The sequence below is a fragment of the Chiloscyllium plagiosum genome, chromosome 8 (genome assembly GCF_004010195.1).
Source record: "Chiloscyllium plagiosum isolate BGI_BamShark_2017 chromosome 8, ASM401019v2, whole genome shotgun sequence".
NCBI classification, from domain to species: domain Eukaryota; kingdom Metazoa; phylum Chordata; class Chondrichthyes; order Orectolobiformes; family Hemiscylliidae; genus Chiloscyllium; species Chiloscyllium plagiosum.
Genome location: NC_057717.1, coordinates 74,284,537 through 74,299,771, shown reverse-complemented (window position 1 = coordinate 74,299,771; position 15,235 = coordinate 74,284,537).

Here is a 15,235-nt window from a genome sequence, read left to right as displayed (position 1 = left end):
AACTTTCGGAGATCTGTGTACATGGACACCAAGATCCCTCTGCTCATCCACACTACCAAATATCCGACCATTAGCCCAGTACCCCATCTTTTTGTTACTCCTACCAAAGTGAATCACCTCACACTTACTTACATTGAACTCCATTTGCCACCTTTCTGCCCAGCTCTGCAGCTTATCTATATCCCGCTGTAACCTGATAAATCCTTCCTCACTGTCAACAACTCCACCGACTTTCGTATCATCCGCATGGTATACTGGTTAGTAATTTTAGATTACCTCCAGGGGGAGCTAGATTTTTGGATATATGACTGACTTGAAGGTCGGCGATAGAGGGTGGAGTTAGAAAGTTGCTTTTCGGACTGGAGGCCTATCTTGAGATTGATGGTGTGCCACAAGGATCAATGCTGGTTCTACTGTTTTTCGTTATTTATACAAATCATTTTAATGTGAATAGAAGTACTATGTTTTTCAAGTTTGCAGATGACAACAGAATATGCGGTGTCATGGACAATGAAGAAGTTATCACAGAGTATAGAGGGACCTTAACCTGACGGGCCAATGGGCCACAGAGTGGCAGACGAACTTTCATTTTGGTCACGTAAACCAGGGCAGCACTTGTACAGTTAATGGTAGGGTCCTGGGGTCTATTAGCGAACAAAGAGGCTGCGAGGTGCAGATGGATAGTTCTTCAAAAGTGCAGACGCAAGTAGACAGAGTGTTGTAAAAGGCATTTGATACGCCTGCTTTCGTTGGTCAACGATTGAATGAAGGACTTGGGACGTCATGTTGCAGCTGAACAAGGCATTGGTGAGGCAAAATTTAGAACATTGCATCTAGGTCTGGTCGCTCCTCTATAGGAAGAATGTTGTTAAACTTGAGAAAGTGCAGTAAAGATTTGCAGGGCTGCTCTCCGGTTGGAGAGTTTGAGTTATAGGAGAGGGTGAATAGGTTGGGGCTTTTTTTCCCTGAAGCGTTGGAGGTTGAGGGAAGCACAGTGGCACAGTTACTGAACTGCCAGAAACCCGGGTTTGATTCCAGTGTCAGTGTGCAGTTTTGCATGCTCACTTTGTGTCTGCATGGATTTTCACTGGCGCTGATATGTTCCATTAATCAAGTACTGCATTCCTTGGACTGAAGTTCCAAGTGCTATGAAATGGGGAGTTCTACAACATTGAAGTAGAAGCAATGGAAAACAAAAGAAAACATAATATTTCCAAGCTGACGTTGCCTGCGAATTGTTTGGCAGCCGTATTGTTTTTTCGTGCGAATGGTGCAGCAACTGTGGCTTAGTCAGAAATGGAATAAACATTTAACATGCTAGATACCATGTGAAATAAGCCAATGCATTGTCCTAGATAATTTTGATCATCCTATTGTAGGAGCTGTGATGATCCTGATAAAGGAAGATATTTCCAGCGACAGATAATTTCATGGCTGATTGCCATTGGTTTCAATTCCACTGTGGGCCTTGTTGACTCCTTCACTAAAATAGAGCGTAATAACAAACGTACTAAAGTGCACATCATCCATTCAAATTTAGATTTATTGTGCATTTTTTTACTGGAGCAGAGTGATTCATGTGGAAATCAAACAAAGAATCAAAGAGGAGGTTTCAGCTGCTTAAATGCACATTCATGAAAAAAAACTTCCATTTGTTTGTCAATGTTGGAGAGTAGACGTAGAAGACAGAGGGTGGTGGTGGAGGGTTGTTTTTCAGACTGGAGGCTTGTGACCAGTGGAGTGCCACGATGATCGCTGCTGGGCCCTCTACTTTTTGTCATTTACATAAATGATTTGGATGAGAGCATAAGAGGTACAGTTAGTAATTTTGCAGATGACACCAAAATTGGAGGTGTAGTAGACAACGAAGAGGGTTACCGCAGATTACAACAGGATCTGGACCAGATGGGCCAATGGGCTGAGAAGTGGCAGATGGAGTTTAATTCAGATAAATGCGAGGTGCTGCATTTTGGGAAAGCAATAGCATATGTGGTACTCTCGGTGAGAGAATATAATGACATTCAGAAACTTTCGCGCACCAGCATTTGATTCTAGCCTCGGGCGATGATCTGTGTAGAGTTTGCACATTCTCTCCATGTCTGTGTGGGTTTACTCCGGCTGCTCCATTTTTTCCCCACAGTCCAAAGATGTGCAGGTGAGGTGAATTGGCTTTGATAACTTTCTCATAGAGTTCAGAGATGTCTAGGTTAGGTGCATTAGGCATGGGAAAAATGTAGAGTAATAGGGTAAGGGAATGGGTCTGTGTGGGAAGCTTTTCGGAGGGTCAGTGTGGATTTGTTGGCCCAATGGCCTGTGGGGATTCGATGATTCTATGAAAAGAGTCAACTCGAGTTGAATGTGGAATCTGATCAGTATGACAAAGCAGCATCAGGCTGGATGTCCTCGTTTATGAATAACAGTTAGCATGTATGCAATTAGATTGGAAAATGGAATGTAGCCTTGCGTGACGATGACGATTCTGTACAAATGAAAGAAGATCTTATTGTAACTTTCCACAACATCAGTGGTATTACACTTAATGTAATGTGTACAAACTTGTATACCTTATTAATGATATGGCCATAAATATTTACTGGATTAGCAAAGATGAAAGTGATTTAGAATGAAATAAGGATCAAATATGTGAGAACTTGATGAGGGTCTAACAAATGGAAAGATTAGGATTTTTAAGCTGTTTGTTTCAGATTGAAGGAATGAATATTTTAACCCAGCAGTAATGAACTAAACTGTTTCAATAGTTATCGAAAATCTGAAGTTTTGTATAAAACAGACGCAGTGAATCAGGTGTCCTAATTTGGAATATTCATCAGTAGAATCTGTGATTGCCATGGAATGGTACTAAAACAGAATCGTATACTTGTTGGTTAACATAGAAGTGGTGAACAGAGAAAGCAAGGAACATTGTATACCAAAGTTTATTAAAGATGAAAGAAGCATTTTTCCAAAGTGACACGAGCAATTCTTAATGAGTTAATTGAACAAACCAACGTGGATAACATAACGTTTGTAATATTTGCTAAAGATCAAACTGATCATTTGCTGATGAGTGTATACTGTGAAGATATGAAAACACAGGTTATTTGTATAGGAAGATTATAAAGCGGCTTTCTCTCGCAGCAAAACAATTGTTTACATGGTAGAAAATCCCGTCCTGCAGAGGGTTTTGTCATTGCCACTAAACCACAAGATCGGGCAGTACTAATGAATTAAAATCAGTAATAAATGCATGAGCGATATCGAGGTAAAGTTCTTTGTCACGGAATAATTAGATTAGATTAGATTAGATTAGATTACTTACAGTGTGGAAACAGGCCCTTTGGCCCAACAAGTCCACACCGACCCTCCGAAGAGCAACCCAACCAGACCCATTCCCCCACACCTACCAAACACTACAGGCAATTTAGCATGGCCAATTACATTGTCAACAGATGGAGCAGTTGAGGGATAAAGCCGAGATACTTGGTGGGAAACCTGGACAAACAAACAGTGGAATGAAACTTAAAAACAAAAGGTGAAAAAAGGGCCACTGGAGTCTTGTCTTAAACATTAACGCTGGAATATGCCTGGTATATTGACCAATTGATTGCTGTCCTGTAAATAATTTGAATCTTGCAAAGCTATAAACCTTTTTTTTATATCACAAAGGTAGTTTGTCAGTGCGTTAGAAAACCCGTTAATATAAGTGTACATGTGTAAGAGTCTGTTTGTGAGTTGATTTGCAAAGGTTGATAAATCTTTAGATTTCCTAAACTTTGACCGAACTTGAACAAAACATATTGATGTGATAGTTAATGGACCATTGAGTTGGTGATAGAATCTTATCAAATCAAAAGTTTTGTGCACTGGATTTGGGAATAAACATCAGCTTATAATAGAATGTTCCACATATTGTAAAGAGTATTTGGCAAGATGTTTCAGCAGGTCAATGCAAATTAAAATCCATCTGATTTATTTTTATTTTCTGCTTTTCGATTCTTGCCAATTATTTCAGCTATTTAATTCTTAACTGAGTGTTCATATTTACACGTCCAACTTCAACACAGATAATGATTCTGCACTATTTTCGTGTGTTGAATTTCCAGACACAATTACTCAAATTATGTTGTAATTGATAACATATTTATTAAACGGGCAAAAGTAAAACGGGAACATGAAATGGTCATTTGGTCTCTTGAAACTGGTGCATGATAGACATAGACCAAACCTGCCTTGTGTCTGACATGAAATTAAGCATCAGCCTCAAATATCAGTCAAAATCCTTGAGGATCTAAAATTTGGATTTAGGCTGCTGTCAGGAGCAACAAGTGTATATAAGCTTTTATTAACCACAAAATGGCTTTTTAATTTAAAGTAACACAGCAAAACGGCTTTAAGTTATAAGTTAACACTGTGCTAAAATGATTGGAACCTGCATTTCTGCTTTGCTGAGCTAGCTGAATTAGAAGATAAAGCAGACAATGGAGTCTTCATAATATGAATCATAAGATATTAACTGACCACCCGAACTAACCTTGAACTGCGAGTATGAAACGATGATATGCTCAGACAATACTGCTTCCCAGGAAATATCATTGGATTAACCTGCTCTCAATCATGTCACCTTATTACATTTCATTGTTTTTTTTCCTTGAAATTAAGGTTGCACTGTCTCTTAAAAAACATATAAAATGCTTATTGTGCCATTGTAATTGCGCAATTTCTTCACAGAACACAGAAGCTTTTAACTTTAGTGTTGTTGAACAAATCTGCGCCTTAAATCTGCCTTATTTCATTAAACTAGTAACCTTGCTTTAAATAGACCGTAATCCTAGAGATTCTTTTGACACGTCTCGAAACGGAGAGGCCCCTTTTGGGAGGGGTCCAGATCTTCGTATAGTGCCTGTGACTTGGATACGGCACGGACTGATTATGGACAGTGGTGTAAGAGCCTTGAGTTCTTCACTATTGAGTGTTGAAGAATCGGCCACCCAGACGTGGGTTTTTCTCATATCCGTCTGGTTTTCGTCTCAATCAGGTAGTGGTTGACCTGACCCCTCGCTGCCCATGATCTCAGTCCAGCCCTAAAAGGATCAGTCTCGAGAAAATAAGAAAAAGAGATAAATGGGATCTGGCGGAGTCCTATGAGTAAAGGAAATAAAGCAATAAGATTCGGTCGGATTGGCATTGTTTAAATTGATACTTAAATTGTTCTGTAAAATAAAGAAGTATCGCGATATAACAAAACTGTCAGGGATTTAGAATGTTGAGAAAGTTCTCAGAAATCACTAGTCTTGTTGTTCGTTGTCAGGCTGTTGATTAGTGGAAGTTTTGTGTCGAGTTAATTTCTGTCGTATCTGTTGGGCTTGTCTTGTCTTGCTTTGTTGCTTTTTGTTTTTTTATCTGCTCGTTTTGGTGTTTGTTCTTTGTTTATGAAATATGAAGGGTGGTTGATGCCTTTGTCGTGTAAAAAAAAAGAAAGCTGGCGAGGGACAAAACTGCTGATACAATTCTTGCTACTCAGCAGCAAGATACTAGTGTGAGTTATCAACAGGGTCCGAGTGTCCGTACATAAGTTCTGACGAAAACATCTTAAGAGTCACAAAATTAGTGATAGAGAACTTGTTGCCCCAAGGTTATGACAGGTGAAACCCCATTTGATAAGCCCTGGACCCACGCTGAGGTCCGCGTCATGCTTCAAGATGCCCCCTATCCGTTCGAGTGCCCAACATTAGTTTTAATAGGCTAGTACAAATCTACTGTAATTATACTTCCTTGCTTCAGGATATCCAGACTTTAATGAATTTGGCAGACTGGACTCGTTGGGCGGTTGTTGGAGACTCTGTTGTGTTTCCACTGGGTTGTGGGCGAATGAGACTTGCCTTGAGGTTATTGTTGGAATTGCAGATGGAACGGCTGAGAGGTGTTTGGATTTTTCATACTTGGTCGGGCGTCTGTGTGCCACAGCCAGAATTTGTGGAACTAGGCTCTCTGGTGTGGGCTGCTCTGGAGTGTGGGGGCCTCATCGCCCTTGCAGGGGAGGAATGGGCAAAGGCTAAAGAAACTGAGATATGTTTTTGTGTGTGTGTGTGTGTGTGTGTGTGTGTGTGTGTGTGTGTGTGTGTGTGTGTGTGTGTGTGTGTGTGTGTGTGTGTGTGTGTATGAGAGAGAGAGAGAGAGAGATCCCCTACAGCTTGCAGAAGGTTTAACCCTATATGATTCTGTTTGAATGCACATTTGTTTGTTGGTGAATCAATGTTTGCGTTTTATTCCCTGTTTTGAATCTAATTTGCATTTTGTAAATATAACATAATTTGTTTTAGGGTTAACGATCCTATGAAATGAAATATTAACTTCTGTTCTTCTTACAGGCCATTACTGCCCGACTGTCAGTTTCTAACTAATCACTTTTATCCTTACATGAAAACCAAACTCATTTAATTTCAAATCAGTTTAATACTGAGGAAAACAACCTTATAACACTTTTTCTGTTTCAGATTCATTTGTTCCCACTTAATTCTAAGACTGTTGTGTTTCATTGGTGATTATTGGTAAGGCCAGTCGTAGCCTGATTGAGGGAGTCCCCTCCCTCAATGACAATTGAAGTTTCAGTTCAACATTAGGTTGTGATAAATCATGTAACAAAATTAATATGTCTGTGCCTTTGGATTCGGCCATTATTCGTTCATTAGAAGTTTCTTTTTGTTAACGTGTTAGTAGACAAGACCTTTTAAGGCAGTTGCAGTCATTTCATGGCCTACAGCATTGTAAATGAGCAATGACTGGTCAGGACCACTTAAGGAACCTAATCTTGGAGTTAAATTAAGGAACTAGAACCAGGTAATTATTATGGATTTCAAAGTTGGAAACTGTATACATTTTAAATATTGAATGCCGAATAAATGAGTTTCCAATTTAAATCGATGACTTTTAAAATGTCTTAGTCACTTGTTCAGTTTCCTCCTCTGATTACAGATAATGATTATTTTATTTATTATTTTTAATATTTAATTGTAATATCCTGAATCACAAAATCAAAATTAATTGGCTGGATCTTTGGTTTTATTCTTTTACACATTGTCAGTGATGTGTCTCATTGCCTCATGATTGAACTCTATTTAAAAAAAGAGTTATTGAAGTCGCGGACTTCAGGAGTTGGGAACTGCGACCTTTTTTATAGAGTGACTGAAGTTGAGAACTTCCGGAGTTGGGAACTCCGATATTTTTATATAGAGTGATTGAAGTCGAGGACTTCAGAAGTTGGGAACTCCGACCTTTTTATACAGTGATCGAAGTCGAGGACTTCCGAAATTGGGAACACCACTTTAAAAAGTAGCGAGAAGGTTGAGAACGTTCTCAGAGTTGAGAAAGCCTGGTTTGGTTGGATTGGCGTTGTCTAAAGTAATAACTAAATTGCACAATGAAAAAGAAAGTATTGCGATATTTCATAATGAATGTTTTGAAGGTTTGGAAAATGAAGAAGGAAGTCAGACTGTTGAATAATAAAAGTTTGAGTTGGTACTGTAAAAGGAAGGTTGAATAAACATGGCAAATGATTTAAATAAGACGCAAGTTCCATCTTCAATGTTGGTGAAAATATATGAAAAATTTCTGGAAAAATCTGAGGATTTTTGAAAACTTTCTGGTGCCTGAAATAAAGCATTGGGTGATGAGCAGTGGCCACTAGGTGGCCCTAAATGTATACAACTGGTGAAATCAGCCCAGCAATTGATTTGGCAGCGAAACACGGGGCCCAAGACCAAGGAACTAATTAAACTTTGGCGACAATTTTGTGATGAAAGCTACAAGGAATCAATTTTATGTTCATGTCAGGATACGGCCACTAAATTGGGGGATTGAATTAACCACTGATGGTACCATGAAATCTATCGAGGTCCTCAAAAACGAATGTGCTCGAGTTAAGTGCCAACAGAAACAAAAGGAAAAGTCACTAGTGGGTGGTAATCAAACAGAACTGTGCAGTTCGATGGTTGGTTTTGTTTTAAGCGCAGGAGACAATGAAAATTCACATTTAGGTGAATGGTGTTCTTATGTGCTGCTGCGACCTCTGCTATCGCCACCTCCTCCAATTCTGCCTAACTTGCGTCAAATGTAGCCCATGCTACTGGCCAATCCCCTGTTGATTTTGGTAACCGTGCTGCTAATGAGGCTGCAAAACATGCCTCTTGCAATTGTCTTATCATTGTGCCTAAAATGATGAGTCAGACTGAAAGCTCTCACAAGAGTGGGGCTACCTCGGATAAACTAATGCCAACCATTCAAGATGCTGGTGTCTTACAGAGGGTCAGCCCTGAGTCTGAAAGGCAGTTGTGGTCCAAAACCAGCTGTTATTGTAATTCTGTTACTAAACTATGGACCACTCCAGCTGGACAGATTTGTATGCCTGCTTTTGCTTTTTGGTAGTTGATTGTCTTCATAATGTTCCACACTGTGGCGCTCGCTCAATGTCTGACCTACTTTTAACCACTTGGTGGCACCACGCCTCCAGCAGATGGCCCAACGAGTCAGTGATGGATGCCTCACCTGCCATGAACACAATCCAAGGGTATTCCTTGCCCTGTGGGACAGACATGCTTCCCGAGGGCCCCTTTCAAACCCATCAACTTGACTTCTTTGAGTTACAAAAGTGTCAAAAGTATAAGTATGTTTTAGTTATTGTTGCTGTTTTTTCTAAATGGGTTGAAGCTTATCCTACTTCTAATACTGCTGCCAAAACTGTTGTAAGTTTCCCACTTAAGGAGATTATTCCCCGCTTTGGTATTCCCCTCTGTCTGTCTTCTGACAATAGTCCTCATTTTATTGATGACATAAATGAGAAATTATGCTCACATTTCGGCATCCACTGCCAAATCCATTGTGCTTATCCAAGCTGCAGGTCTTGTGGAGCCTTGTTATCAGACTCTGAAAACTAAATTCGCCAAATTGACTTCAGAGACAGGCCTTTTTAGTGTTAAATTATCACCTCTGGTTCTGTTTCACCTCCGCTGCACTCCTGCTGATAGAACTCGTTTATCCCCTGCCGAAATAGTTTATGGCCGAGCCTTTTTCACACCTTGGAATGATGCCACTGCCCCATTCACTTTCACCACATGGCTGAAGACATGTCCTCCTATGTCTCCTCCCTAAATAAAATTTTGCGAGTGTTTTATTCCCGAGTACATGCTGCTCACGCAAAACTCCCCTCCCTTGACGGTGTTCCAACTGTTGAGCCAGGCTCATTTGTCCTCATCAAGACTTAGACAGGCCACAGCCTCCAACCTCGATTGGAAGAACCCTTTCAAGTCCTCCTCACTACACCAACTGTTGTTAAAGTCACTGGGCGTTCTGTCTGGGTCCACCTCTATCATTGTAAGGTCATTGCAACACCCCCTCAAAAACGGGGAGATAATGGAGGTGATGAGAATGAAAGGGAATTGAGAGAGGAATCGGTACTAGACTATTAGGCTATAACTGCCTTTTTCAAACAGTAACCTTCCTTCTGCGTTCAATATCCTAACCCTTGTTTCAGAAATGATTACTAGGATCAGGATCAAACTCACCCCGCTATACAGACTTGCCATTGTCAGAATTAGTGTACAAGAAGGGACCACCTATCTGCGTGATCCTGAACAACGAGAGACTGTGTACCATCTATGCCAAGAAGATGTCCTTGTATGCCAAGAGACTGATTCCTTCGATGCGTGGAACGTTACCCAAGATGACTGTCGCAGTGGTCAACCACATCAACAAGATCGATCAATCCATTTACCAAACAAGCCTCAATGATCTTTACCCTGCCAAGGTGTTGTGTGCCAGTTTGGTTTCAGTTGTACTATGGGCGAACCTGGCCCCCATTCAAATAGGTCACACCGCAAAAGAGAAGAAGGGGAAATGTTATTGTTCACTAACAATTTGTTTCTCCAAAGACACAATAAAATATTTGGCAAGGATGAAGTGGTTTGTTGCGCCTTTACGTCAGCAAAAGACTCCCTGACCCCTTTTCCCCTCCTGAATACAAAAGGGACATAATATTTCTTTTGATTATTATCTATCTCCAGCTATTAGTTGTTTATGGACTTTCTCCAATAAATCTGGGATAGCCTATCCGAATTGCTACAATGGTAAGGGATGGGGGTGCACTTATGTAAACGTGACATGGACTATCCCGTGTGCTATCATCAAATGCATCAGTCTCTGCTCCCCTGGAGGACATCACGTCTCATGCATAAGCCTTGGGATGGAGTGTGTCTCTGTTGTCACTGGTGTTCAGTCCCTTTGTCGGGTGGGTGGTGGCACGCACCTTCATTATGGGACCCCCTGGTAGCACCCGCATCTTCCCAGTTGTGGGGTAGAGGCAGCCATTCTGGGATGGTAACCACATCTCGTTCTGGAAGTCCCAACTCGTTCTGTTGGATGGCTTTTGCCCTAGGTGCTCAGGACCATGCTGTGTGGGCATGGACCGTCCAGATGCTCCATGGGGTCACAGGGGTGGGCCCACTGCTTATTGAGAGGGTCCCTATATTATTTATGTTGAACCTAGTTGTCATTTGTTCAGCCATCGTGGGGCAACTAACTACCTTGTCCTGAATGAAATGAGTGCTCCTTGTGCCGCAGCCGTGGGAACAATTTTTTTTACCAGCCCTAATTCCCTGTCCAATTGCCTGGCAGAGAGTCTGGAATTTCCCTGTCAGGCGTTCGGTCTGCCCTGAGTTCTGCGTGGATTGGAGGAGTTCAGGGACTTTGGGGGCCACTGAACATTTCTGAGTGTTTTTTTTTTCTGTATGAGAATCTCTGGGAATCATTAGCCATCAAAACCGTAATTATCTCATTTGTGGTCTCACTCGCTTGGGTAATGAGACAGCTGCCTTAACAGGAGCTTTCAGAATTGCACCTGTTTACCCCAAAAACCGGCATGCCCCCGATTACATACTTGCAAAAGAAAGTGGAGTTTGCGCCATAGTCAAAGATAAGTGAATCATAGGGATCACTGACCTCATCGAAAATATTACCAGGCATGTAAATAACAGCTGCACCTTCGTCAGCTAAATGACTGAAGGAGCAGGATGAGAGATTGGGGTTTTGGCTCACGGTACAACTGGCTGATCAATATGGCTATGTAAGCTGCCATTGTTTCAGTTGGTCTTTTTGTTGGCATTGCTATTGTTTAGTGTATGATTGCTAAAATATTCGCTTCTATTTACAGCATTGGTTCCATCCAGAAAATGCTTCTTTTCCACTTAGATGAAGATGAGGAGGTTTCATTGCCTGCCCTTGGTCCCTCCCCAGAGGAGGTGGAAATATGGCAGTCTTTGGCTGCCATCCAATTGGATTAATTTGATCCGTGCCTTCACATTTATGGTGTGGTCACGGAATGTCCAAAGGAGGGGAAATGAAAATCTAAAATTTGGAATTATGTCAGGAGCGACAAGTGTATGTAAGCTTTTAGTAAGCACTAAACGTCTTTTCAATTTAAACTAAAACAACAAAACAGCGTCAAGTTATAAGTTAACACTGTGCTAAAATGACTGGAATCTGCATTTCTGTTTTGCTGAGTTAGCTGAATTAGAAGATAAAGCAGACAATGGAGTCTTCGTAATATGAATCATAAAACAGTACCTGACCACCCGAAGTATCCTTGAACAGCGAGTATGAGATGATGATGTGCGTAAGACAATACTGTCCCCCATGAAACATAATTGGATTAACCTGCTCTCAATCATGTCACCTTATTACATTTCATTGGTTTTTTCCTTGAAATTAAGGTTGCACTGTCTATTAAAAAAATATAAAATGCTTATTGTTCCATTGTAATTGCGCAATTTCTTCACAGAACACAGAAGCTTTTAACTTCTGTGTTGCTGGACAAATCTGCGCCAGGCTGCCTTATTTCATTGAACTGGTAACCTTGCTTTAAATAGACCGTAATTCTTTTGACAGGTTTCAAAACCGAGAGGACCCTCTTGGGAGGCGTCCAGATTGTCATCCTGACTGAACAAAAGATAGCTGGGTATACTCAGAGACACAAAGGTAACTAGCATGAAATGGGTAGAATGACATTTTGGACTAATTATTTTCTGCATGAGTGATCCTGTTCTGACTCAGTCCATATCCATCTTTTCCCTGCCTGTTTATGTATTTAACTAAATGCATCTTAAATGTTGCTATTACATGTGCTTCGACCATCACTCCTGGCTGCGTATTCCAGTCATGTATCAACCTTTGCATAAAAAAGCAATCTTGCCACACATATGCCTTAAACGTTCCCCCCCGCCCCACCCACCCTTAAATTTATGATTCATATCATTTGGTATTTCCACCCTGGAAAGAAAACTCTTTTTATCCACCCAATCCATTCCTCTCATAGTTATGCTTCTATGAGGTCGTCACTCAGCCTCTGGTATTCTGTGGAGGACAATCCGAGTTTGTTCAAGCTCTACTTACAGCTAATCTACTTGCAGCTAATCTCTTTTGCACACTGTCCAAAGCCTGCACTGTACATCCTTTTGATAATATGGCGACCAGAACTGCATTCAATATCACAAATGTACGCAGAATCCAAACGATACAGAGAAATGACTTTCTGATATCCAAAAGTCATTTTTAATGATAATTAAGACATTATTGTACAATGTTTCAAATCTCTAGAGAATGAAGGGGCAGTTTATCCTTCTTAATGAATGTTTCCGTGACCTTAGTCTTATTTCCTACAACATCGTACTCATTTGGGAACCATTTGTCCCACATAACCTATCAGATAGAAACCATTCATGCTCTGTTAACAGACTTCATTTTGATGTCTTTTCCAGTAGGAAATCTGCTTAGACATGGCTTGCAGAAGTATGTAAAGATAGGCCCATATGTCAGTTCTTAGAACCGTGTTTCAAGAATTATAGACAATTAAAGACTTTTTGAACGCGATTATGATTAAATTCGCTACAGTGTGGAAACAGGCCCTTCAGCCCAACCAGTCCACACCGACCCTCTGAAGACTAACCCACCCAGACCCATTTCCCTCTGAATAATACACCAAACACAATGGTCAATTCACCTGACCTGCGCATTTTTGGACTCTGGGAGGAAACTGGAGGACGCGGAGAATGGGCAAACTCCACGCAGACAGTCGTCCAATGCTGTAATCAAACCTGGGACCCTAAAGCTGTCAGGCAGCAGTGCTAACTACTGAGTAACTATGTTACCCGAGAGACAGGACATATCGCAGTCGCTCAGCCTCTGGTCTAGGGTACCTTGACTCCCCTGACCCTAGGCTGCAGGAAAAATAGAGTCACACCCACAAGAATGCAGCTTTAAACCCCAACTCCGGTCGGACTCGAACCCACGACCTTTGAATGCCTTCAACAACCTCAGGTTAGAAGTCCAACGCGCTACCCATCGCACCACAGAGCCTGCTGCGTGCGAATTAATGCCGTCTTTGTTGATAGGCTTGTTGACAGAGCCTCTTGCAACGATGCATTTCATACGCTTCCTATGAGGATGCTGTGTACTGATGTGATACGACTGTGTAAGGATGGGATTGAATTGAATTTATTGTCACGTTTACTAAGGCACAGTGAAAAACTTTGTCATTTAATCCCTTCCCATCCTATTTTTGATCACTGTAACACTGCCTTTGATGGGAAGGGCACTGGTTGCTACTGGCCACCCTGCTGTTTCCTTTATTCCTGATGGTGGAAGCTGAATAAAGGTTTGTACACCTCTTATCTCTCACTTTGTCTCACACCTGCACACACACTGTGATCAGTCCCTCTGTATACACACACTGTGATCAACCCATCTGTATACACATACTGTGATCAGTCCTTTTGTGGACACATACTGTGATCAGTCCCTCTGAATATACGCACTCTGATCAGTCCCTCTGTATATACACACACTGCGATCAGCCCCTCTGTATACAGATACTGTGATCAGCCCCTCTGTATACACACACTGTGATCAGCCCCTCTGTGTACACACACTGTGATCAGTCCGTCTGTACAGACACTGTGATCAGTCCCTCTGTATACACACACTGTGATCAGTCCCTCTGTACATACACACCATGAGCAGTCACTCTGTATATACACACAGTGATCAGTCCCTCTGTGTACTTTGTCAATCCTTCCAAAAGCCCATGTTCCCTATTTTGTTAAGTATCATAATCTTATAGAGTCATAGAGTCATAGAGATGTACAGCATGGAAGCAGATCCTTTGGTCCAACCGGTCCATGCCAACCAGATATCCAAACCAATCTAGTACCACCTGTCAGCACACGGCCCGTATCCCTCCAAACCTTTCCTATTCATATACCCATCCAAATTCCTCTTAAATGTTGCAATTGTACCAACCTCCACCACTTCCTCTGGCAGCTCATTCCGTACAGGTACCACCCTCTGTGCGAAAAAGTTGCCACTAGGTCTCTTTTATATCTTTCCCCTCTCACCCTAAACCTATGCCCTCTAGGTCTGGACTCCCCGACCCCAGGGAAAAGACTTTGCCTATTTACCCTATCCATGCGCCTCACAATTTTGTAAACCTCTATAAGGTCCCCTTAGCCTCCGACGCTCCAGGGAAAACAGCCCCAGCCTGTTCAGCCTCTCCCTATAGCTCAAATCCTCCAACCTTGACCACCTCCTTGTAAATCGTTTCTGAACCCTTTCAAGTTTCACAACATCTTTCCGATCGGAAGGAGACCAGAATTGCACGCAATACTTCAACAGTGGCCAAATCAATGTCCTGTTCAGCCACACCATGACCTCCGACTCCTGTACTTAATACTCTGACCAATAAAGGAAAGCATACCAAACGCCTCCTTCACTATCCTATCTACCTGCGACTTCACTTTCAAGGAGCTATGAACCTGCACTCCAAGGTCTTTTTGTTCATCAACACTACCTAGGACCTTACTATTACGTGCATAAGTCCTGCTAAGATTTGCTTTCCCAAAATGCAGCACCTCGCATTTATCTGAATTAAACTCTATCTGCCACTTCTCAGCCCATTGGCTCATCTGGTCAAGATCCTGTTGTACTCTCGGGTAACCCTCTTCGCTGTCCACTCCACCTCCAATTTTGGTGTCATCTGCAAACTTACTAACTGTACCTCTTATGCTCACATCCAATTCATTTATGTAAATGACAAAAAGTAGAGGACCCAGCACTGATCCTTGTGGCACTCCACTGGTCACAGGCCTCCAGTCTGAAAATCAACCCTCCACCACCACCCTCGGTCTGCTACCTT